Genomic DNA, 23,646 nt, shown 5'->3' on the forward strand with positions numbered 1-23,646 from the left:
ATATAACTTTCTTAATATTTTTATGTATTTTTCATTAGTTTTACCTTTGAATATTGTTTAAGAATGACTATATAAATATTTACATGCCTAGAAATGTATAAAAATTGGCATATTTATTAACTTTGAATCCCCATAACTTTTTATGGGGGTGAGGCCGCCACGAACTTTTTATGGTACAGTGGTGGGGGAGACCTCGTCTTCCGATCTCCCCACCCCATCATCTAGACCTTTACCGAAAACAAAAATTACTTGTATGTATCCATTTTGTGAATAATAAATCTCGATGTGCTGTCCAGAAAATAGGTGAAGAAATTCATCGCCTTCTTTTAAACTGAATAGCCGCCACTGGCGGTGAGATGTTCTTCTTCTATTGGAATTTCAGAAGCATGTACGTAGTTTAAAGAATTGCAGACGGAAATATTTCGTTAAGGTTGTCATCATCATTCGCTCGAAAGAGCATCGTAATCCGGAGAACGTTGTTCAGTTTGCAGATGCTTTCGTTCTCGTTGTCGTCGTCGTCGTCGTCGTTCTTCTTCTTGTGCTATATTTTCACGTAAAGGAAAAGTACGTGCCTAAGCCCGACGACATCGTGTTCGTGGTTTACAAGGATTTATTTTTGGGTCCGCTTTGGCCGAAGCTTATTTTTTATTCATTGCACCCGTCGACTCAGGGTTCGTTCCTGTTGTTAGTTCGCGAGGAACGTGATTAAAATAAGGACGCAAGGCGGAACATCAACATCTTTCTCGCGTTTTCATGACCTAAGTGCCTTCCAGCATCTTACGGCGCCCACTTTCTACACCAACTTTGCTCCTTAAATTTTCATTCGTTCGTTTTTAACACAAGATTGCGTTTTTCCTTTTTTATTTTTGGGGACGCTAACTGCTCTCTCACGTCTCTGACGTTATAAGGTACGTACATTCTCAGGTAACAATTTGACCTATGCTCTTCTGTTTTGGCCTTCTACTAGAAAACACATATACAGTATGTCACAAACAGTCGTATGCTTCATATGTTGTGTTTACTAGAAAACACATACACAGTATGTCACAAACGGTCGTATGCTTCATATGTTGTGTTTACTATAAAACACATATACAGTATGTCACAAACGGTCGTATGCTTCATATGTTGTGTTTACTATAAAACACATATACAGTATGTCACAAACGGTCGTATGCTTCATATGTTGTGTTTACTATAAAACACATATACAGTATGTCACAAACGGTCGTATGCTTCATATGTTGTGTTTACTATAAAACACATATACAGTATGTCACAAACAGTCGTATGCTTCTTATTTTGTGTTAAGTGCTATTAATTATATTACTATTTTTACAATTATTTTAATTCAAAAATATTTCCGTTTAGTTAGATCTAATGTAATTCTTTACTTTCATTACATTTCAAATTTGTTTGTTGCTTTGGTCAGTTCAACTTTATAATATTTTTTAAACTGTTTGGGCCATAAATTCCTTTTTCTATCGTTTAGCTTTATGATATTTTGTGAATATTATCATTGTTACACAGACAAAATGTACGAAAGCAATTCAAATAGTTCCTGGTAGTATAAATTATGTTTTTGTGATTGTCACTAAAACCTGGCTAAGTGTTAGCTCTTTCTTATTCATTCTCAGAAATTTTCTATATCTGGTTGCACTCGACACCCTCTCGTCTATGACGACATTCAGGAAATCCCAACATTTATCCACCACCATGAAATGTTTCAATTAGACTCTACCCCCTTTGCTAGTTGTTCTCTAGTTTTAAGTATATTTAAAGTTGGTAGTTAGTATGTAGGAAACTTTATTAAAAACATCAAACCAAATTCGTTACTACCTTTATTTGAAAACATTTTAGTAGAACAGAAGTTCAAAAACGCAATTTCCGAGCAGTCTCCGGATAATTTTTTAGCTCACGACTGCACATGTTGCCTATTTTTTGTTTGGAACAGGCGCATTCTCACGGGTCAAGTTTAGTTGATGACCAACATTAGTTGATCATTAATGAATTGAACAAAAACTCTAGTGAGAACTTCTACTTCAATAGAGTTAAACATTTATGAATCCCACAAAATGTAGTATTCTACAGATGGCTTTCATTACGTTATTTGTAGTAATTTTTGATTCATATCAGTCAAGCATTTGTCGTTCATGTGATGAATAATCTCGCATTATTTTCAAATTGACACTTGTGTGAACTAAATAATCAAAAAAGAAGAAGACATTTTGACAGGTCAGAATTATATAAGATTAATATCACTTAAGATTTATGGGGTAGTTTAAAGAAGAAAAGTAATGGAGTGGTGGAATTTCAAAATAATGACCGCCTGATTCTTAACATATGTTGATTGTTGCGGGTGTGTTGCTGGCCTAGATTGTTTCCTAAGGAACACTTAAACCCTCTTCGATAAAAATTAATTTACCGAAGCCGATATTTTAGGAAATAGCGGTCGAATATTTTCTATCGGTGGTTTTTCTTAGAATGATAGAACGAGCAATAATAACCAATGTGAATTTTCAACTTTTATTAACACCATACACTAAAACTAACACCAAAAAATACTTAAAGATAACTACAACGAATGAACTAAAAAGATGATTGATACTTGAACTAAATGCTTGAACGTAATGGTTGAACGTAATGTTTGAACGTAATGTTGAACGTAATGGTTGAACGTAATGAGCTTATTACATAGAAAAGATGCTTAAATAGAACAACAAATATAGGGGGTGGAGGTATGTTAGTGGGGTGTTTTTGACCTTAAGCTATGGTTAGTGCCTACGTGACTACAATCACAAAATTGTTTATGGATGGGAAGATCATCGACCCATCTGATGACCAGCGCGAAGGGACGATACCTGCCTAGGAAAAACCTACATAATGTGATAATAAAGTTCCTTGTTGCAGGCACGTATTTATAAGTTTAAACTGCGAATAACAAAATTGTTTTTTCAATATTCAAACGATGCATCATGAATTGCGCTCCAACAACATACTTACATACAAAATTACTTCTAAGACTGATAACGACAATAACTATTTATTTAGACTAATTATTAAAGAACTTAAAAACACTATTAAATTATTACTAAACTTTAGGTTATGAATTATTCTATTTATTTACACTACTGTTGATATATCACTATTTATTTCTGGATTTGCTTTTGCAACGGTCAATTTATTTCTCCTCCTTTTCGGCGATCGTCTCTTCCTTGAAATACTCTTTTGTTTACTATCTGGAACAATCTGAAAACATCCGGATAGTTTATTTTTTGTTTGAACTGTTTAACGCAGGTACGACACACACATTTACAAATATAGCGCACACGAAGAAAGGCGCCCGCGGCTAGTCGGTGAATCGATAAGCCGTTCACGCACACGTGTGCCCGATCGCACACAAACACACTCGTACTTGCTACAGTATACTCTTTTCCAAGTCTTCAGCAAGATTGGCTAACATTTGTGGATCTTGAATTTACGATTCTTAAAGCTTTTTTATGCGCTGCCTCATATTTTCTGGTATGGTTGGAGATGGATTCCCATAAAAAGGAATTCGGTGACGACCCCCTAATAAATAACCTTGTGTATACTCTTAATCAGTATGATGAACTCTGTACAACATACTAAAATTTCAAAAAAATGGGAGGTGTTGCCCATACAGTAAACAATTATTATCTAATAAGTTGTATTGTAAACTGGAATATTATTTTCACTGTTGTTGTCCAAAGCCCAAGAGCTGAGTTATTGTTCTTCCTGTAAGCTACATTATATTATTTTGTCTCTTTAATAATGAAAAGGAATAGTAAAAAATAATAATGACCATAAACGGTGCAAGATATTTTAATTAACGCGTAAGCGAAGTGGATGTACAGTAATACCGAGCATTCTTAATTGGTATTACGGATAATTGTAAGCTGATTTTGAGAGTTATTTTATGTATTCGTAAATAGAAGAAAATCAGCAGAAACGAAGTCAAGGGAATTGGCACAATTTGTTCAGTTTTGCTGCAAAATGTTTACCATAGTACACAATAATGCTTATTCAGTGAACAAAGTTTAATTGAAATCACCATCAAAATAGATGCATATATTGTACATGTTAACATAAATGTGTGTAATCCGTCATTGTATAGAATTCCTAGGAAATGGATATAATTCCTAAAATAGCACGGAAATGTGTGAAATAAATTTTATTAAAAACATTTCCTAGAAAATCTATACATTTCCTAAATAGCAATTGGAAATGTATTACATTCAATATGTCAATGTGTAAGCTGTGATAGCTGAGCGAGGGGAGGCTATTGCGTCATCCGATCAGCCGATCGCGTATCAGTGCGTATCCACGTCGTGCTGTTCAAAATTTTATTCGCAGAAAGCATTAGTTTTATACACTTCCTAGTATAATATCGGAATTTCGTACAATTCCTAGGTAACATATACATTTCCCAGGATATGTATGTATTAAAAAATCTTTGAAACAATATTTTATAAATTTCCTAAATAGCCTCGGAATTAAAATAATTTGTGTTCTGTCGAAGCTGCCTGCGACGCGCTGATGAGATCCAAAAAGATCGAAATCGCGATCCGCGTCTGGCAGTTTCGACAGAATGCAGACCACTTCGAATTATTTTAGTCGATTAAGCTAACGTGCCTATCACGTTGAGGTTGGCTACGCCGGGATTCGTTTTCAGTAAGTAGATATCCACACAAGTGGACCTTGTTGGAGCATACGTAATCCTAAAATGTAGCATCGTGCTACAGATGGCGTTTACTGCACCATTTGTAGTGTTTTCTAAAAAGCCTCGGTATTGTTTACATTTTCTAGGAATTATATGCAATTGTTATATTTCATACATTTCTGGTACATTTCAACAAATATTTCTTATTCCAAACTATTCTATGTATTTAATAAAATGTTGGTTAATATAACTTTGAATGTTTGTGAAGCAATTTTTGTGAAATTGCCTAGCTGATTAAAAAAAATTATTTAAACCAACCTAATAAATTTATTTCAGTCAATGCGGCTATTAACGAGAGTATGCGCAAAGACACAGATCAGTAATTCTGCATTATTAATACTGAAATTACTAAAATCTAGCGAGACTTTCAGTTCGTTATTTATTGATCTTTTTTTTAATAGGTTAGTTAATGTAATTCATATTGTAATAGTACCGGATGATCGATCGGCTTTGACATTAAATTTACGTGTTGATATCGTTATGTGAGATTATATTAGGTAATACACTCAATTTGTTTTTACTTTCAAGAGAAAGAATCCAAAGCGATGTAATTAAATGTTCAATCTAACATAATATTTTACTTTAGAATATCAGTCTGCTATCTGTGGCAACCTTTATCGAAACATATTAATTTATGTATTGAGCTTTAAATATCCGACAGCTAATTTATTACAATTATATTTTCTCAATGTGGTGACTTAATAGCAATTCTAATTGCTTCCTTACCAAAAATTAGATATAGTATGACTTGAAGCAATTAATTTTCTTTTAACAAATTGAGGTAACACGTAACACCTCTTTTACATATATTAAAATCACTACTGTGCTTGTCCGTCTTTTTTTCACAAAAGCTGTTTTGTGTAGATAATTGAAAATAATGGGACAATCGAAATGAGAAATTAATGAATGAAATCTATTTGGTTTAGTTTTTAATTATTGTCTTTATTTAAAATATATTGGTAGGAGTATTAAAAGAAATAAAATATAGCTCAGTAAAATAAGCAAAACGGTACTCTGGGTATTTGACAAGTTTTTCAGGTAATAGGAACGAAACCTATCCATTTTCTTCAAATTTCCGTGGTTTTTTAGGTATTAATAATTGAAGGCCAAAAAAAGTATGTTTGTGTATTAGATCAACAATTCGAAGCAATTATTTTGTACAGAATCACAAAAAAACATAAAAATGGCGGTTTTTGAATGTCTCTTAAAATAAATGTTCTCGACATAGTCATAAAAATTATTGTATCCGTATTAATATCAATCTTCTTACATTAATCTAGTAAAACAACAACAATAATAAGATCAAATATACGTTGTAATATTACAAATTAGTTAAAAGTTAAAATGTAAACAAACCAGGTCTAGTGACATGTTCAGCCATATTAGAGACTAGTATGGAAGATATTTTAATTAATGGGTAAACGAGGTGATTATGCTGGGGTCCCTAGTATTCTTAATTACAATTGCGGATAACTATAACTTGATTTTGAGAATTATATTATGTGTTTTTAAATAGAAAAAAGTTAGCGAAAACGAAGTTAAAGGAACTGACAGTACAATTTGTTGAGTTTTGTGGCAAAATGACAGTACACTATACCTCGGAAGCTATAATGTATAAGCTTATTCAATTAATAACGTGTAATTGAAAAAAAATCTACCAAAGTAAGTGCATATATTATATATTCTAACAAATATTTCTTATTTTAATTAATTATATGTACTTAATAAAAAGTTGGTTAATACAGCTTAAAAATGTTAGTGAAGCAATTTTTGTGAAACTGCATGATTGATTAAATAAAATTGAACCCAAATGTTTCAAAAGAGAAAAAGCTTTTGACAGTATTAAATGGGACAAGATGTTAAATATACTTAAAATTATAGGGATGAGTTACAAAGATAGAATAGTGATTCCAAGTTTTTATAAAGAGCAACAGGCACTTACAGAGATGGGGCTGCAACGTAGAGAAGTAAATATTGGGAAGAAAGTCAGACAGGGATACACACTGTCACCGCTACTTTTTAATCTATACATCGAAGACGCGATCAACATCATTAAAGGCAGTACAACTGTAGGGATAGGTATACAGAGGCAAAAAATTAGTATACTTAGATTCGCAGCTGATATAGCAGTATTAGCATCTAGCAAGGAGGAGTTAGAGATAGTTTTAAATAAAATGGAAGCGGTATTGACAAAACAATACTATATGAAAAGAAATAAAAGTAAAACAAAAATACTGGTATGCAGGGGAAGAAAAGTAGAGAAACAGCGACTATAAAGATAGGAGACGAAAAATTAGAAGAAGTGGCTGATTTTAGGTGTCTAGGAAGTTGGATAAGTCAAGATGGAAGGAGTAGTAGGGATATAAAGCAGAGGATAGCGCAGAGTCGTGTAGCATTCAATAAAGAGAAATCACTTCTATGCTCACGAACGGTGAATTTAGAAATTCGAAAAAGGTTGTTGAAGGTGTATGTTTGGAGCACGGCGCTGTACGTATGCGAAACATGTACAGTAGGCGCGGCGGAAAAGAAAAGGTTAGAAGCGTTCATCATTCGCCTGTAACACCACATGTAGTACAGGCGAATGATGACGATACCGTGGATAGAGAAGGTTAGAAATGAATTGGTTTTGGAAAGAGTAAAAGAGTAGAGGACTCCGGAAGTCAATAAGAAATAGGCGAGTTAGGTTGGTATGACACCTTCTCAGGCATGAAGATCTAGTCAGAGACATATTAGATGCAGAAACGGGAGTTAGGAGGGGTTGAGGTAGACCTATATTAGCTTCATCATCACCATAAGGTCGTCAGTCCCAAGCCTGGTTGGATACGCACCTCAACTCGAGAGTTAGGAGGGGTAGAGGTAGGCCTAGGTTAGATTACTGTTCGCAAAGTTTAACTCAAGATAAGAAAGAGTGGAGATGCGTGTTCAACCAGTCTTAGGACTGACGACCTTATGATGATGGTGAACTAATTTGTTTCACATATTCAAGACTGGACTTGATTTCTTTACAGTTTAACTTTTACTAATTTATAAGTTTAATCTTATTAATGGTGTTGTTTTACTAAATTTGTTGTAAGAAGATTGATATTTTGTTCGTAATTTGCACGAATGAGATACGACAAGGATACAATACTTTTGATAACATTTACTTTAAAAGCCGCTAATGAAGGTGTCAGCATAACACGAAACGTTGCGAAATAAAAACATTTCGTTTTGACAGTATTCGTTGGATTCTATATCCTCTGATCAACAACTTTATATTTATCATCAAGAATCTAACCCAATTCAATAGGAAATCATTTATCACATTGAAAACACCAAGAGTATTATTTAGAAATATCAATATTACCGGGCAATATTAAATATAATATTTATCAAGCAAGGACCATTACCCTTGCAAGGGTTCTGGTAATGAGGGGGATGAGAAACCTCTGACTTAACATACTTTATCTACCCTTCGCAAACGTCGTTATTCTGCGCAATATAAAATGAAATGTGGGAAAATGATAGCAGCTCGAGACGGGCAACATTTCTATTTTCTTTTTGTACATATCATGTATATATGCATCAGAAGCTTTTGAAAAGACGTTGCAACGAACTCGGGCTTGGTCCCTTGTAACAGGAAGGATTTCCAAAAGATTAAGCCAACAACGTTAATGTCACGTCAGTCAGATAAATAGGAAGCCTGGAGGGTGGACTCAATCTTTTTGGCCACTCGAGCAAGATTGTACGAGGGTGATATAAGCCGAGAGTTCGTTCGTTATATTAGCATGACATTTATTCAACCCAAGGGTAATGTAGCGATAGAGCGAGACGGTGGTGTTGAAAAGTTCTTCAAGGAGATTGATAAAACTGATTTAATAACTTGGTAACAGTTTCTTGACTTTTACGTACTTACTTTATTATCCTTAACAATGCTTTAAAGTCGCAGTATCAGTCTATAAATTTGCTTCTGTGCTGAAATTAAGATCGTGTTTACAGTTTTTAAACGGTTTTTATTAACGACGTGAGTGCAGTAATTCCTCCACGTCAATCGTCACAGATAATTTAGCGGATCTAATAAAAACAATGCACCATGTACGTATGTAATACAAAAGAGGGAGTTATCAGAATAAGGAATAAAGTTGATAAATTTTACTGAAAATCTTATTTTTTTACTGATAGAATTAACAATTCTATTCAAGAAGTCAAAAAGTTAAAACGTCTAAACCCAGTAGAAAATGATTTCATTGAACATTCCAGAATGTTCCATCGGGCACTTTTGTGTGAACTACTCCAAGAAACCTCATATAACTGGATAGTCTAGCAGAGAGACGTCATCGACGAATTTCAGTTTCCATCGGCTATGAGAAACTCGAACAAGGAAATTAAGGTAAAAAGGATGATGGAAGAAAGGAAAATTAACAAGAAAAGGAAGCTATAGAAAAAGAGAATTAAGTAGGAGACGCGAATTGAGGAAATGAAAGAAGAAATTGAAAAGCTAAAACCCCATTAGTGCGAGAACTCACGATCTCTGTCCACGACTAACAGAAATTACTTTTGGTAGAAAAAACAACAGCATTAATAATTTCTTTACTAGAGGAGGCACTGGGTGTATTCCAAAAATGCCCGAGACTCAGCAATACGACTTCCACTGTCTTGTCTACCGTCTAGAAACGAGGACCGGCGATAACTACATCTACAACAGGCACATTAGACGCAACCGAAAACCCGTAACCAACAAACTAACGAAACTGAACAGTTTTAATACGATGTAGAGCTCCTAGTAAGATTAGCATACCCTTCTGCCAGTCTATAGTTCATTAGTTCATAGATGCATTATATAGTGGAAACCTTTCGTGGAAAACTACAAACATTGTTCATCTGCAGAGAAGAAAGAAGGACTGGTATTGATCTGTTATAATCAGCCTGAGGGATCCTAAGACCATAATGAATTTATCGAAGACTAAAGGAAGAATGAAGATATTGACTCAGTAATGAGATGTAAAGAGGCCGGAACCTCGAGATTATCGTGGACAGATACGCTAGAGAAATTGATAAATTGACCTCAAGGAGTTCGGAAGAAATGGAAAACAGTATGTATGTATGTATGTATGTACGTATGCATGTATGTAAAGGGAACAACAATTTTATTAGTTTTTCTTCATTTACTTTCTGTAGCGATGTGCCCCTTCCAATGTCTTGGATGCGCGCTGGTAAAATCATAGGTAGAGAGAGAAAAGCTCATTATACTCTCGAGTCTTGTTCATTAAACATACTTTTTCATACAGTACCTGCCAAAAGTTTTGTTCAATCATGAATAGTAGTGCGAGTCGAAAACAAGCGTTGAAGCCTTTAATATATCTTCAAATATAAATAAACATCTCGTTGATATATTCAGTAGTAAATAGTACCAATAACAGCACATTTGAGCAATGTAATTGTAGTGGATAAAATGGTCAATTTTTCCGTGCAGTACTGTACGGATTATACGCTCCTCACCGGTTAAGAGTTTGGCCGAGAGTTATCTCCTTCCTTTTCTGGCCTAGTGCTGTTCTTTTCTAGTTTGCGCCGGTCAAACTGAAGATCACATCGCTACAGAAAGTAAAGTAAAGCGTTACAAACGTATGCCTGTAGATAAAAAAAAACTGTACGAATTGGCTAGGCTTATACTATTCAAAAAGGCAATTTATGATATACGTAGTTATTATGCCGTTTTGACGCTTTTTGGTCACTATCCCTCAATAGATCAACTGTCCCACTTCAGCGTCGATAACTGAACAATTATTTCCATAAATATTTTTGAGAAAAAAATTGCGTTTACAGTAAGAGATTAACATTGTCGTGCTTTTATTAAAATACGAGAGAAAAATGTGGTGATTTTCTAAAATATAATTTAATTTCTCCTCTGCATTAAATATTTCCCTCAATGGGACGTTAAATATTTACGACTCTGTTTCTGTTATTATTGTACATGAGAAAATATGTTCTTAATAATTTCCATCGAACACGGTATAAATATTGATTCCTCGTGCAAATTCTTGTATTATAGTTATAGATAGATAGATAATCTATTCCAAGTTGCTTGTAAAAATAAGAACCAAATGTAGAATTTGCACAAGTGACTTTTTCATTTAAAGGTGTACATCTTTAGTTGATGTTATCTTATCGAAGATTAAGATTTATTGTCTATTTAACTGCAGGCACCCTGTAAGGATAGCGTGATCCTACAATCTCCATTTCCAAATAAGTAGAAACGACTTAAGCCGATCTAAGTAGATAACCTTAACAGTTCTTTTAACTGAAATAATAAATATTGAACAACAGCGTGATATAAATTTTAAAATCAGAAAAGGACTTGACAATAATCGAAATGCATGTAAGGTAAACGTTCAAAAAATTAGGTTAACCTTATGCAGGATCGATTATTGTCGCATTCGATTCGCTAAAAGCGATTTATTCATAGAGTAACATAAAAATATTGATTCGTGTACAAAACAGGATGACTAATTTAAATTTAGAAAAGAAAATGTCAGTGAATCGTATACAGGGTGTCTCACGGTGACCACTCATTAGAATATTTCGGAAACTACTTCGATTCGACTTTTGAAAATTTAGAGAATAGCGTTATTGGGTATGCTCTCCTCAATTTAAATAACGGCATCTAACTAGCACTTCTGGTTGTATCGGAAATTGACACCAACTTCGTTATTTTAAATAGAACGCCCTGTACATTATGATGGTTTTGAATTTTAGTTATGATTTTAGGTAGACTTCTATAACGCTTTTCTACTTCTAAAATTTATCGTTTTCGAAATACTAATTTTTTTTAAAAAAAGTATCAGAGCAGTAGGTTCTCTATTTTACGGTAAGAAAGCTGGAGCAACAATTTTCTCATAAAGGTATATTTCATTTACTTTATCTACCGAGCGGCATGGCCTAGAGGTTTAAACCATTACTTAGCATTCGGGAGGACGCCGGTTCCGTCTGCCTTGGTCCAAGTTTTTCTGTGGTTTCCTTGGATCACTTAGGTAAATGCTGCGATAGTAATATTCCACAGATAATCTTTCATTCTCTTCTGTTTTCATTTCGTCTGTCTCAATTTTCTACCCCGAACCACCACCCACGCATTCCCACGATTCCTGAAAGCAGGCTGAAGAGGGCCCTTCCGCCCTACCTTCCGGCGTAATCCGGAGGGACTGCCCGCCCATCATCAGCAATACTGGCTGGTGGAAATGAAACACCCAAAAGTTTAAAAAAAAATAGCTTATTATACTCTCGACTCTTGTTCATTAAACATACTTTTTCATACAGTACCGCCAAAAGGTTTGTTCAATCATGAATAGTAGTGCGAGTCGAGAACAAGGGTTAAAGCCTTCTATATGTCTTCAAATATAAATAAACATCTTGTTGATATTTTCAGTAGTAAATGGCACAAATAACAGCAATGCAATTGTAGTGGATAAAATGGCCAATTTTTCGGTGCTGTACTGTACGGATTATACGCTCCTCACCGGTTAAGAGGTTAGTCGCTAGTTGTATCCTTCCTTTTCTGGCCTAGTGCTGTTCTTTTCTACTTTGCGCCGGTCAAACTGAAGGTCACATCGCTACAGATAATAAACGAAGTATAGTTGTACCCTCAATCTTCCCGTCCATACTTTCAAATTGAGTTAAACACATACAGGGATACAGATATTTAGTGGCGAATTTGAGGAGAGCATACCCAATGACGCTATTGTCCAAATTTCCAAAATTCGAATCGAAGTATGTAGTTTCCGAAATATTCAAATGGGTGGTCACCGTGAGACACCTTGTATACAGGATGCTTCTGAAATAAGTGCGGAGCTTCGGAGAGCATCGTATGGTGAGTGCAGCAGCGAGGTTAAGAGGTAAAAATTTTTTAAAGAAAATTACAACAGGTTAGAATCCGAAGCCGATCCTGGACGTGGTTTGTCAACGTAGGTTGCCGAATTACGATAAAAATTGAGTAGTAGCACATGGATGGAATGTAAACTAAACAAGATTGTGCAACGCCTAAATTAAACTTATGACGAAAAATTGTGAACTACAACGAACCATTTACAATCTAACGTATTATTTCACGTTTATAATTTATCATCAGATTTTGAAAGAACATAGGGTTTATAATCTCTTCAGTTTTATCATACGTAAAACTGTGAACAGTCCCTGATAAGTCGATCTTGGTAGCTCGTTCTGTATTCATATAGTAAGGAAACAAAAATGCGTAGGAGTCAAATAAAAAAATTCACAATTGCTTGATTTCAGGTAAGGCTTTTATTTCTTACATTAATAATTATAATTAATGTGTAACTCCGTGTGCCACAGCTCTTTGACATATAAACAATGAATGAACATTTTTACTGATGATTTTTTTTTATTAGTTTTTTAACACACGTTAGTAGTTTTAGATTTCTTCATTTTATTTTTATGTAGAGGACGAAATCCGTCAAAATAGTATACGGGAAATAACAGGGAACATTAGGTCCTTTTATCATTTGCAGCGAGTGTAAGACATTTTTGAAGTTGATCCTCGGCCGCGAGTGAATGTGTGCTAGTGGTTTCGTCAGAAAAGTGCTGCAGTGTCTATTATTTTTTCCGTAGGGTGTTGTTCACACACATATCACTGTTGATGTGACGCAAATCAAAATGCCGTGCACCCTTCTCGAATTCAACAGCGGTTTTTGGTAAATGTTTGGTGCGTTTTGTGTAATAGTAAATTGTTTGTATATCTTGGACATTAGATAATTGGCACTGCTTCATCTTCTCCATCGGTGTAGTTGTAGGGTTTTTATTGCAGTTCCCTATTTGATACACACTTACGTTACCAATTCACGCTCAGGACAGGCTTCGGATTGTAAGTTGTTGTGGTTTTCTTAAAAAAGAATTTTGCCCATGCAATTCCTTATTGCATCCAGTTTACATACCCTCCAAAGCTTCGCACTTATTTGTATTACACCCTGCATGCAATTTGTACTTTACAAGCCAGTTGAATTGTCTTACAATTAGCTGACAATGAGACACTGTTGACGGTAGATATACGAGACGTTAATATGAGATAATTGTTGTTTTTGCGAAAATTTACTTTACGTGATCTGACAATGGATAAGGTTTTCCCTTTAACGGGTGATTTGACCCGACCAAAAATTAAAGTATTAAGGAACTGTATATTAACACAAAGGCTTTTATTCATCCTTTCATCTAACCGACTAATGCGAATTACACGAACCCGAGTACTAAATTAGCATACAACAAAGTAATTCACTTCTTTTTTTTTTTAAGTTCCACCCACCTACGTTCTACGTATCGTTCGTCGTAACAATACGTACATTTAACACCTGGCACTCGACGTCTGCCTTTTGTTGTTAACACATTCTTCAAAAATGAGTTGCAGGTCTCCCAAAAAAGAAAGCAACAGTTCATTTCAGTCGGTGAAAAAGCGCGATCACGCGCGCTGATGATATGTGGAATGAATAGTGGCAGATCGTGAATAAGCTATGTACCACAAGAAACGATTAAACAAAAATCGTAAATGTGTTGTAAGTCCTATTTGTAGGGTAATGTTTTATTTATTTTTGTATTTTTTTACAAAGATGGTTTATTATTGTTCAAAAAATGGTGGTGGATGAGTGTGAGACGGTGTATTTTTGATAAAAAAGAAGTAAAAGGTCCGTAATTGTTTAAAATATGGGGCCCACGGTCGTAGGGGGAAACTGGGTGGATATGGTAGAGGTTCTCAACCTTTTCTAGACCGCCACCCCCTTTAGAAAAAAAAAACAATTTTAATACTAAGAAATCGAATAAAAGCAGCCTTCTGTTAAAGTCGTTGACGGAAACATGAGCTGATGAAGGTCACAGTATGAAAAGACAACACAAACGAAGTGAGTTTGTCGTGATGGTCATGTCCTTCCTTTAGTTTATGGGATTGTGGATCTTGAGGTTGTGGTATGAACGGTTTCTTAACTCAAAACATAACCGTAGCGATATTCCTATCATAATTTAAAATTCAGTAGCTGATCAATAATATATCTTCTGTACGGGGGTATACCATTTTGATGAGTGCAAAGTATTTGATGGGTAGTATAGAAATGATCCTTTTTTACAATCTGAGACCACCACCCTGCTACTTTTTTTCTGTGATGGTATACTACAGTACATCCACAAAATGTAACCACCTCTAGCCAAATCCGTTGGTGAAGATATTCCTTTGGACAATTATCAGCTGATTAATGATTTCGGGCTATTACGGTGTTCAGTGACAGTGGAAAGAAAAAGGTTAGAAGCGTTCGAAATGAAGTATTACAGGCGAATGATGAAGATACTGTAGAGAGAGAAGGTTAAAAATGAAGAAGTATTAGAAAGAATAAGAGAAAAGGGGACTATGGAAGTAGACATAAAAATAGGCGAGATAGGTTGGAAGGACACCTTCTCAGGCACGAAGGTCTATCCAGAGCAGTGGCGGACTATGCCCGTCAGAGGCCCGGGGCGGCAAACCAGAATGAGCCCCCCCCCCAGCTAAAAAAAATTTTGTATTGCAAGCTTTTCATTCAGTTCACATTTGTATTTATAAATAAGTGTTTATGTTTATTTCGTTAAAATCTGGCAAGTGAAATTTAAATTCGACTTAAATTATCTATCCCTGCGTATTGGACGCGTTCAGCAAAGTTAAAATAATATTAGTACCGCTTAAAACGTCTAAATGGCTGTAGTGTTTTTTGATTGAAATTATGAAGGTACTAAGCACATTTTTAAAGTCTTGTTTAGGATTTGATCAGGGAAACGCGGAGGTATTTCGGGGCCCCCCAAGACCGGACGCCCAGGGCGGGACGCCCCTTCCGCCCTCCTGTTAGTCCGCCACTGATCCAGAGACATGTAAGAGGCAGAAACAGGAGTTGAGAGAGTAGACCTATATTAGCTTCATCATCATAAGGTAGTCAGCCCTAAGACTGGTTGGACACGCATCTCCACTAGATTAGATTACTGTTCGCAAATAGTTAAGGATGTGGGTTGTTCTAGTTTTAGGAAAATGCAAAGATTAGCTCAGAATAGGAAAGAGTGGAGATGTGTGTTCAGTCAGTCTTATGATTGACGACCTCATGATGATGATGACAGTGCTCAGTACTCATTGTGTTACTATTCATTTTTTTGGGGTTTAAAAAAACATAGACCGTAGTTAATAGATATACACATGTATATATGTCGTGTTATTATTGCGACAATCCATGAATAGATTATTGTATTCAATGTATAGTAAGTGATGTTGTGTATTATTAACTAGCTCATTCTCTTCTGCTTACTGGATTGGTTTCTTACATTTCAAGCGCCTATTATAGCTCTATCTAACAAAATTATACTCCACTATGTACTTATGTATGCATTTGTAATGTGAATGCACGAATCAAATATCTCTTCAGCTGAAACGACTGGTAAAGTAGTTGCTATCCCATGCGGTTTACATGGGAAATAAGGATAGGAGTTCCTATTTAACGTAGACTCGTTATAAGATATACCTTATGTAATATACACAATATAAGATTATTGCAATCCGAAAAACTTGCCTTTTCTTTAACCTAGGTGCAGGCCCTTGTGATCTTATGTACTAATTGGTATTGACTAATTATTGAACTGCCAATAGGAATAATAAATTATGTGGATTTACTTGTAGGCGTCATAATAACACCAACACGGATAGATTCTATTTTTAACCTTGGTCTTGGTAGTTTCACGTTTACTTTGTTATTGCTATTGTCTGCATTACGAAACAAATATAGACTTCGATTGCTTCTTATGCAATAAAGTAAGTGTTCCTTATTAATTCAACGAGATATGCGGTGCTACTTTATGTCTACAGCTTGTTAAATTGTGACTTGCGACACAGAAGAAGATAACTACAAAGGTGCGTTAGTAAATAACGAGACAACCAGTGGTTCCAGATCGTGTCGATGTAGACAGGATCTAACAGAAATAAATGCGGAGCTTTGGAGGGTGTAAGCTGGATGCAATAAGCAATCGCATTTAAAATTTGAAGCCCTGGTGGCCCTGTGAGTGAATTAGCAGCAATTAGGGGTTTCTGAATAGTGTATTGCAGAGTCAGGCAAACTTTAACTTCGCAGGAACCGCTACATATGGTTAGTTTGAGTCACTCCATACCCTTCAATGAGTACGAGAGAGTAAGAAGTAATGAATAATTTTGTTTTGTCTTTTTCTTCTCCCTTCCACTCCCATATCAAGCCCCTTCATCCCGTAGACGAGCGAAGCCTCTCTCGCAACTTAAATAATACCTACGAAAATTTTGGTTACTACGTTCGCAAAACTGTTGGGTTTGGCTATGGAAGAGGGGACTCACCTACGAAATTGAAGGGATGAGAAAAGAAAAGAATCATCTCACTCGCACTCGCAGGATCAATGAGGAGCTACTTGGTTATCCTTGAGGAGCACTCGAGAGTCAAAAGAGCCGAGTTTACCCGGCTCTGGTGTATTGCAATAAAAACTCTGTAGCTACATCGACGGAGAATGTAAACATTACCGATTATCGAACGTCTAAGATAAACAATCAATTTAGAACAAATACTGATTATATTATAAATTAACTAAATAAGCGCATGACAACAGGATTGTGTAAAGATGTAAAAACATAAAACAAAACATTTAAATTGGTAAATGAGCATCATCTATCTTTTATTAAAGCAAATTTCTACACCACCATTGACGTATTGCCAAGGCGCGTTTCCTTTTTCTGCGGGTGGTTGTAAGTAAACTTACCAAAAAAGTCAAATAGGTCTCCAATGTTTTTGAAATCGAAGGATGTAGGATATGTGAATTGACATCGCACTAATAGTGATTATTCTGACAATTCATAATTCCAGCGTGAAGTAAATTTGTCTGTAAACAATATCCTGTGAAAAAAAGTAGGTTCTAGCAGTTTTCTTTCGAAACCACCGACACAAATCACCTTCAAGTAAGGTTTGCACTCGTTGCAAATGATAAGGATGCTGCAATTGTGATATGGGAGGAGCCTGCTATTTTGCGTGTACAATTTTGGGGATTGTCTTCTTTGCAATCAAAGATTTCGTACCTACAGCGGCGGCATGGTTCAAACCCGTAAATAAGTATTATGTCACATTATTGTAACAACTGTTGTTTAGTGATACACTGCTATACACTAATACTTGCATAGGCCAGGGAATAGGGTATTAAAAGTAGTCATATTTGCGATAATTAATAACAGAAAACGAATTATGCACGGTTGTAGGAAACGATCCAAGGAAAAAAATTGTACTAAATAAAACACTCATTTATTTGCAAAAGAAAATGACGACGTTATATTTTTAAATTTTATAGTTTTTGTTACAATTTTTTAAGAAATTATTTTTAATAGAATTGATAGGAAAATTGTGAGGTAAATGGTTCTTATCGTGAGTTCGTAAAATATGCAATGAAATTGTGATGATTAATAGTGAGATTTGGAATCTCTGAAGATAACTCTTAAAGTATTAGGTATACATAACTGCAACAGACACCTTCGGAAAATTTAACACACTTTGAATACTTGGGTAAGATAGGCTTATAGTTTCTCCGTATATGATAAAAAATTGTTATGCTTGTACACATGAAGTTGTGAAGGGAGGGTTAACTCAGTTATGTTTTCAGGTAGTATTTACAAAAGGCTTAGTTTGAACCATAAATTGTAAGCTTATCAAGGGTTAGTATTATACGACAGTCCATTAGATAACAAGCAAACTAACAAACTACCGAATAGTTTACTTCTTGTTTAGAGAAGTCAAAACGGTTTCAATTCCATTATAAATTGACCTTCTTTATACGGAAATGATAGATTTTTCATTTTATCCTTTTTTAAAACTACTTGATATTAAAAAAAAATACACGGTGTAATTATACAACACGCTACTGAAGTGAAACTTCTTCAAACACACAAACATACCGGGATAAGGGTTAAGGAATTGGTTTAATGGTATTATTTGCCTGTAACGAACGTTGCATTGAAGCGCACTCACGGCTCAAGCGATCCTCAGTACGAACTCGACTACGTGGCCGAGTAGAGGGGGGACATTCGTTGCACGATTTCGTTACATTTCAACTCGCATGAAACGAACTTACCCTACCGTGCGTAAAGAAGTTTCACTTCAAAAAATTGTGTCCTGAAGGATGCGTACTGACATACAGTCTTATCATAAAGCTAAGTAAGTAGCTACTTTGTAATAAATTATCTATTAAATAGCCATAATTTGCTTAGTGTTAGCTGATGTATTCTGTAGAACAGCAGTAGGAACAATTGATAATTATATTGAAAAAGAAATTCATAAGACCGTATCAAGTATACTTAATGAAGTGCAATATATATATTTGAGGAATTGAGTACCTAATGTAGAATTGATAATGTATTCCTTACTCAGATGCCCTAATCTGGAACTTATCTGATCTTAACTGATCTACTTGATCTAATTCGAAAAATTAATGTGCTTGTATAAAACGACATTTATATTATGTAATGAATTATTTATTGTTCTAATGGATTTTTTACCCGCCGGCGGTTTATCGAAACTACCTATGGTTTTAGAATTAAAAGTTTGAAATTACGATCGATATCTGGTAATCATAATTAATGGATTCTTAAAAATTTAATGCTCTTTGTACTTTGGAAAATATCAGTAGATATTTCAAAATCAATCAGGAAAGCATGCTATTATTTATGGTTAATTATTGTAACGATCGTAAGACTACATTGGTTGTAATCAGCAAAACTTGATAATTAAAACATTAAGTTCTAGGTCAGTAATTCGTAGAAACTATCAGAAATGGATCACAATTTCGAACTTATTAGCTTTCATATATGGACGTCATCGGTAGTTTCTTTCGTAAAAGGATATGCTACATTGCGACTAACATTGGGTAAAGCTTCTTATTTTGTATTTATTTCTCGATACACTGTACATATGAGGAATTACACGAACTAAAAACTTTGATCGATAATTAACATTATTATTTTAGAATCAGTCTTACACATATCGTCTTATCTTCATCAATAAACATTGACAAATATATTTAAATAAAAAAGTATGAATTTGTATTATTAACAGACTTGAATTTGCGACTGGAAGGAATAATCTGTGATCGAGGATTTGATCATAGAACCTAATTGAGGTATCAAGATTGGATTGGTATTTGATATTATTGTTTATACTTATAGTATTTGCTGTTTTTCCCTGCCCATCGCGAGAATTATCATTTGGCACTGTTTATACTTGACTTTACAAGAATCATTTGTAGTAAAATTTGTATAGGATGTTTATTTACTTTATTTATTTAAAATTAAGTACGGTAATTGTTACAGAAAGTCTGTTATTCCAAAAGTAGTTCTTTTACTTCTAAACTTGTCTTTTCCTTTCTACTTCGAATCTATCTTTCCATCCCTCAAAACCTATTTATATGAACACTCATTCCCTCCTCTAAATAATTAATTTTCCAATCACTTCTTTGCATTCATTAACGGTCATTTGAAAATCTCCCATTCATATTTCTCTAAAAGCCAATGGTTCTAATCGAAAGTTAAGTATTTGTCATCTAAAATATTATAACACATTGTCCAATTCCAATGGAGACTCTAGAAAATCTTTTGTATACTTCTAACTGTAATATGCCGCCATACATCAATTTTTAGAATGGAAATCAAATTTGCAGTGCCAATTACCAGATAATTACATTTACGTTATTAAATTTTACTAAACAAAATTTATGTTCTTGAAACGTGGTTTTCTATTAATGTTATTTTCCTTTATTATTTGTTTTCTTGTTTCAATTTATCCTCCGGCATGCATTTAAAGAAATGTTTTTGTGGATGTAATTTGTGTCATGTAGGTACGCTGTGATAAGAATGCATAAGTAAAGGTCGTAAATGCATTGGCATGCCAGTTAGCCGAGCTTGATTACCTGGTTATTATTATTCAGCATTTGTCCGTTATGCTTTTTTACATATACCAGAGTTGTACCAAAAGTAACGCAATGGTCAAAAGCTTGCCTATGAATGGTAGAAATCTCCCATACAGCTACCTACCAGAATGTAATAAGAGAATCCAGCTGTGCAATATTTTTTACGTTGAGTCCTTTGTTGTTTTTTACTTCTTTTTTAATTTTCTATAAAAATTGCAATTTAGCACCTTATTCACGATTAAATAGTTATTTTTTTATCATATTTTCGTTCTTTATCCTGAGGTCAGTATTGGTTCATCATTTTCATCATAATATTATTCGTTTTTAATATTTTATTAATAATTATAAATTAATTAAAATCTGCGCATGTACACACCGCATTTATTCTATACATGGTGCGAATTTCAAATTGTTGTGAGGATTGTTAAATCTGAATTAACGATTGCCGTAAATTACATCCACCAAAATATTTCATTAACGAAAAAACATTTGGACCTTAACTGACCTAATGGACTTATGGATCAAGGTCATTATCAGCTAGTAATGCTAGTAGTCGGTCAGTCCTTCGACCTACACTCTGATGTAAAGCCAAAGGGCCAGGCGGAATGAACCCTTTAACCTTCTATTAAGAACCGTGGGAATAAATGGGGACGAAATTTAGTATTCCCCTATCTGTGCTTTTCAAACGTTAACAAATGCTGTGGATCGTACCTCAACCGGTTGATTCATTTAAAAGATATTTCTGTCCAATTACTGAAAAACGGTAATTTGAAACATTTGATGAGCGAAAAAAAGTCCTGAATTTTCCGCCCTGGGCACTAGCCCTTAGTGCCTCTAATGTATATCCAACACTGTCTAAACAGAAACATGGGTAAGGAAAGAATACACTGCTGGTTATTTTATACAGTATAACTCGTAAAAGCAACGGAAGTACACGCTGGTATAGTTTATCATCATAAGGTCATCAGTCCTAAGACTGGTTGGACACGTACCTCCACTTTTTCCTATCCTGAGCTAAACTTCGCATTTCCCTAAAACTAGAACAGCCCACATCCTTAACTATTTGTGAACAGTAATCTAACGTAATAGGTCTACCTCTACCCCTCCTAACTCCTGTTTCTGCCTCTAATATGTCTAAGACTAGACCTTCATGCCTCAGAAGGTGTCCTACCAACCTATCTCGCCTATTTTTTATTGACTTCCATAGAGTCCTCTGTTCTCCTATTCTTTCCAATACCTCTTCATTTCTAGCTGGTATAGTTGTGACGATCAAAATTGGGAAAGTCCGCAATAAATTGTCATATCTTCTTTCTTGTTTTCACTCGGGACTGTAGTCATTTGCTGCGTTTTGAACACGCCCTTTTTAAGTTAGAAAATGCTTCATGAGTAGTACAGACAAAGTGAATAGAGATAACCGAACAATAGTAAGTACTACAGCGGTTAAAGGTTGCTTAGGTACGCAAAAGATCAGGGTCGGCTTTATAACTGCCTGATTGGAGTTATATCTTTAAACACGTGTCTTTTTGCTTTCCTAATTTCCTGAGAATGTTGAACTTTCCTTAAAGTCCGATGCTGGCAACTGGCTCAAATTCTGATTGTCTACATCTCGTACTGTTACACCTCAATAGGTGTAATGTTATTCCGTTTTCTTTATTAGTGTCCGCTGCAATTCCTACCTGACATCTCTTTTCTATATTTACGATATTCCTTCTAACGTCTGTCGTGAGTGAAAATAGGCGTCCTGTCAGCAACCGCTCTAGTCTAGTTAGTAAGTTGAAAGAAGAAAGTAAATTCATCAGTTTTATTTCGGACTATGCCAGTTTTGAAGATCCCAACTATAAGTGTCGTGTATGTATGTTGTATTTCGATAATAGTACAAATGCAAGGAACTAACTGTCTTTTAAAATCCTCCACAACTGTATCACGTGGAATCCCTGTTTGCCATGCAAGACTGGAATACTCTAACAGGGATTGTCTTCTGTTAATCCCAAAACGATTTCATCAGTAGGATATTGCGACTCTTTGACAGTGAAATGGTACTGATATATATATATATATAAGCAGTCTCACTCATGCTGTCTTTCTCACCATAACCCTTGTCATAACCTAAGTCCTGAAATGTTTTTTCACTGTTTATGAGCCCCAATTTTGACATGAAGGACTAGTTATAAATTAGAGATATACTAAAAGCGCAAACAGGAGTAAAGAAGGGCAGGTTAAGGATGTTTGGGAGGTATGTCAAAATGTTACGAGACAAATAAAAATTTGGAAGAACGTTCCTCATTCAATTCTAAAATTCCTGTAAAAATTACAAACCGATTCACTAAACCGTTAAAGTTATTGAAATTTTAAAAAATTGTAATTTTACACGTCATTTTGTGGAGATTCGTTAACCGAACAGATTAAATTTATTTTTATTAACAGAAAAAAAGCTACCAGAAATTTCAAACTTTTATAATAAGTAACTTGAACTCTGGAGAATCACTTTAGCGTAAGGTTATTCAAATTCACTAAATGGTTATCGAGGAAAAAATGAAAAATTAGCTGAAAATCTCGTTTTTACTTGATAATATAGTGATAATATTTATAATTGTCTGAAATAAATGCAATTTTAAAGTTTTAATTATTATTTAAACATATTAAAAAGTTTTACGCTCATTATTAATAGAGATTGAAACTAAATATTTTTTTGTTTCGAAGTTGAAATCAAGGCATATTCACTGCCAAAAGTCAGTTAAAAATTTTCCATATTATTCGTTATTTCTTATTTTATTCAAAGTTTTTGGTCAAATTCCAAATTTTCTCTCAAACCGTATACTTTTTTTTAGTATAGATAGTATTTATTTACCTCATGATATGCTGCAAAACCTAATTAATCACGAATTTCTAATTTTATGTACTCTGGTCTCCGATTGTACCTCCCAAACATCCTTAAGACCTACATTAGATTACTATTCGTAAAT

At 34.6% G+C, this 23,646-nt stretch overlaps 1 protein-coding gene across 2 annotated transcripts in view; it reads left to right on the forward strand.

The window, feature by feature from the left end:
* Positions 1–23,646, forward strand: part of LOC108736556 (extracellular sulfatase SULF-1 homolog) — a 263,736-nt gene that overhangs the window by 77,201 nt on the left and 162,889 nt on the right. The window contains exon 1 of one of the 2 annotated variants that reach the window (XM_018469016.1): positions 769–908. The exons of the other annotated variant lie outside the window; for it this stretch is intronic. The gene's annotated coding sequence lies outside the window, so the exon portion shown is untranslated. Of the gene's footprint in view, positions 1–768; positions 909–23,646 lie in introns of those variants that run through there. 2 annotated transcript variants of the gene reach the window in all.

This window comes from Agrilus planipennis, unplaced genomic scaffold (assembly GCF_000699045.2).
Source record: "Agrilus planipennis isolate EAB-ADULT unplaced genomic scaffold, Apla_2.0 scaffold82, whole genome shotgun sequence".
Taxonomy (NCBI): Eukaryota; Metazoa; Arthropoda; class Insecta; order Coleoptera; family Buprestidae; genus Agrilus; species Agrilus planipennis.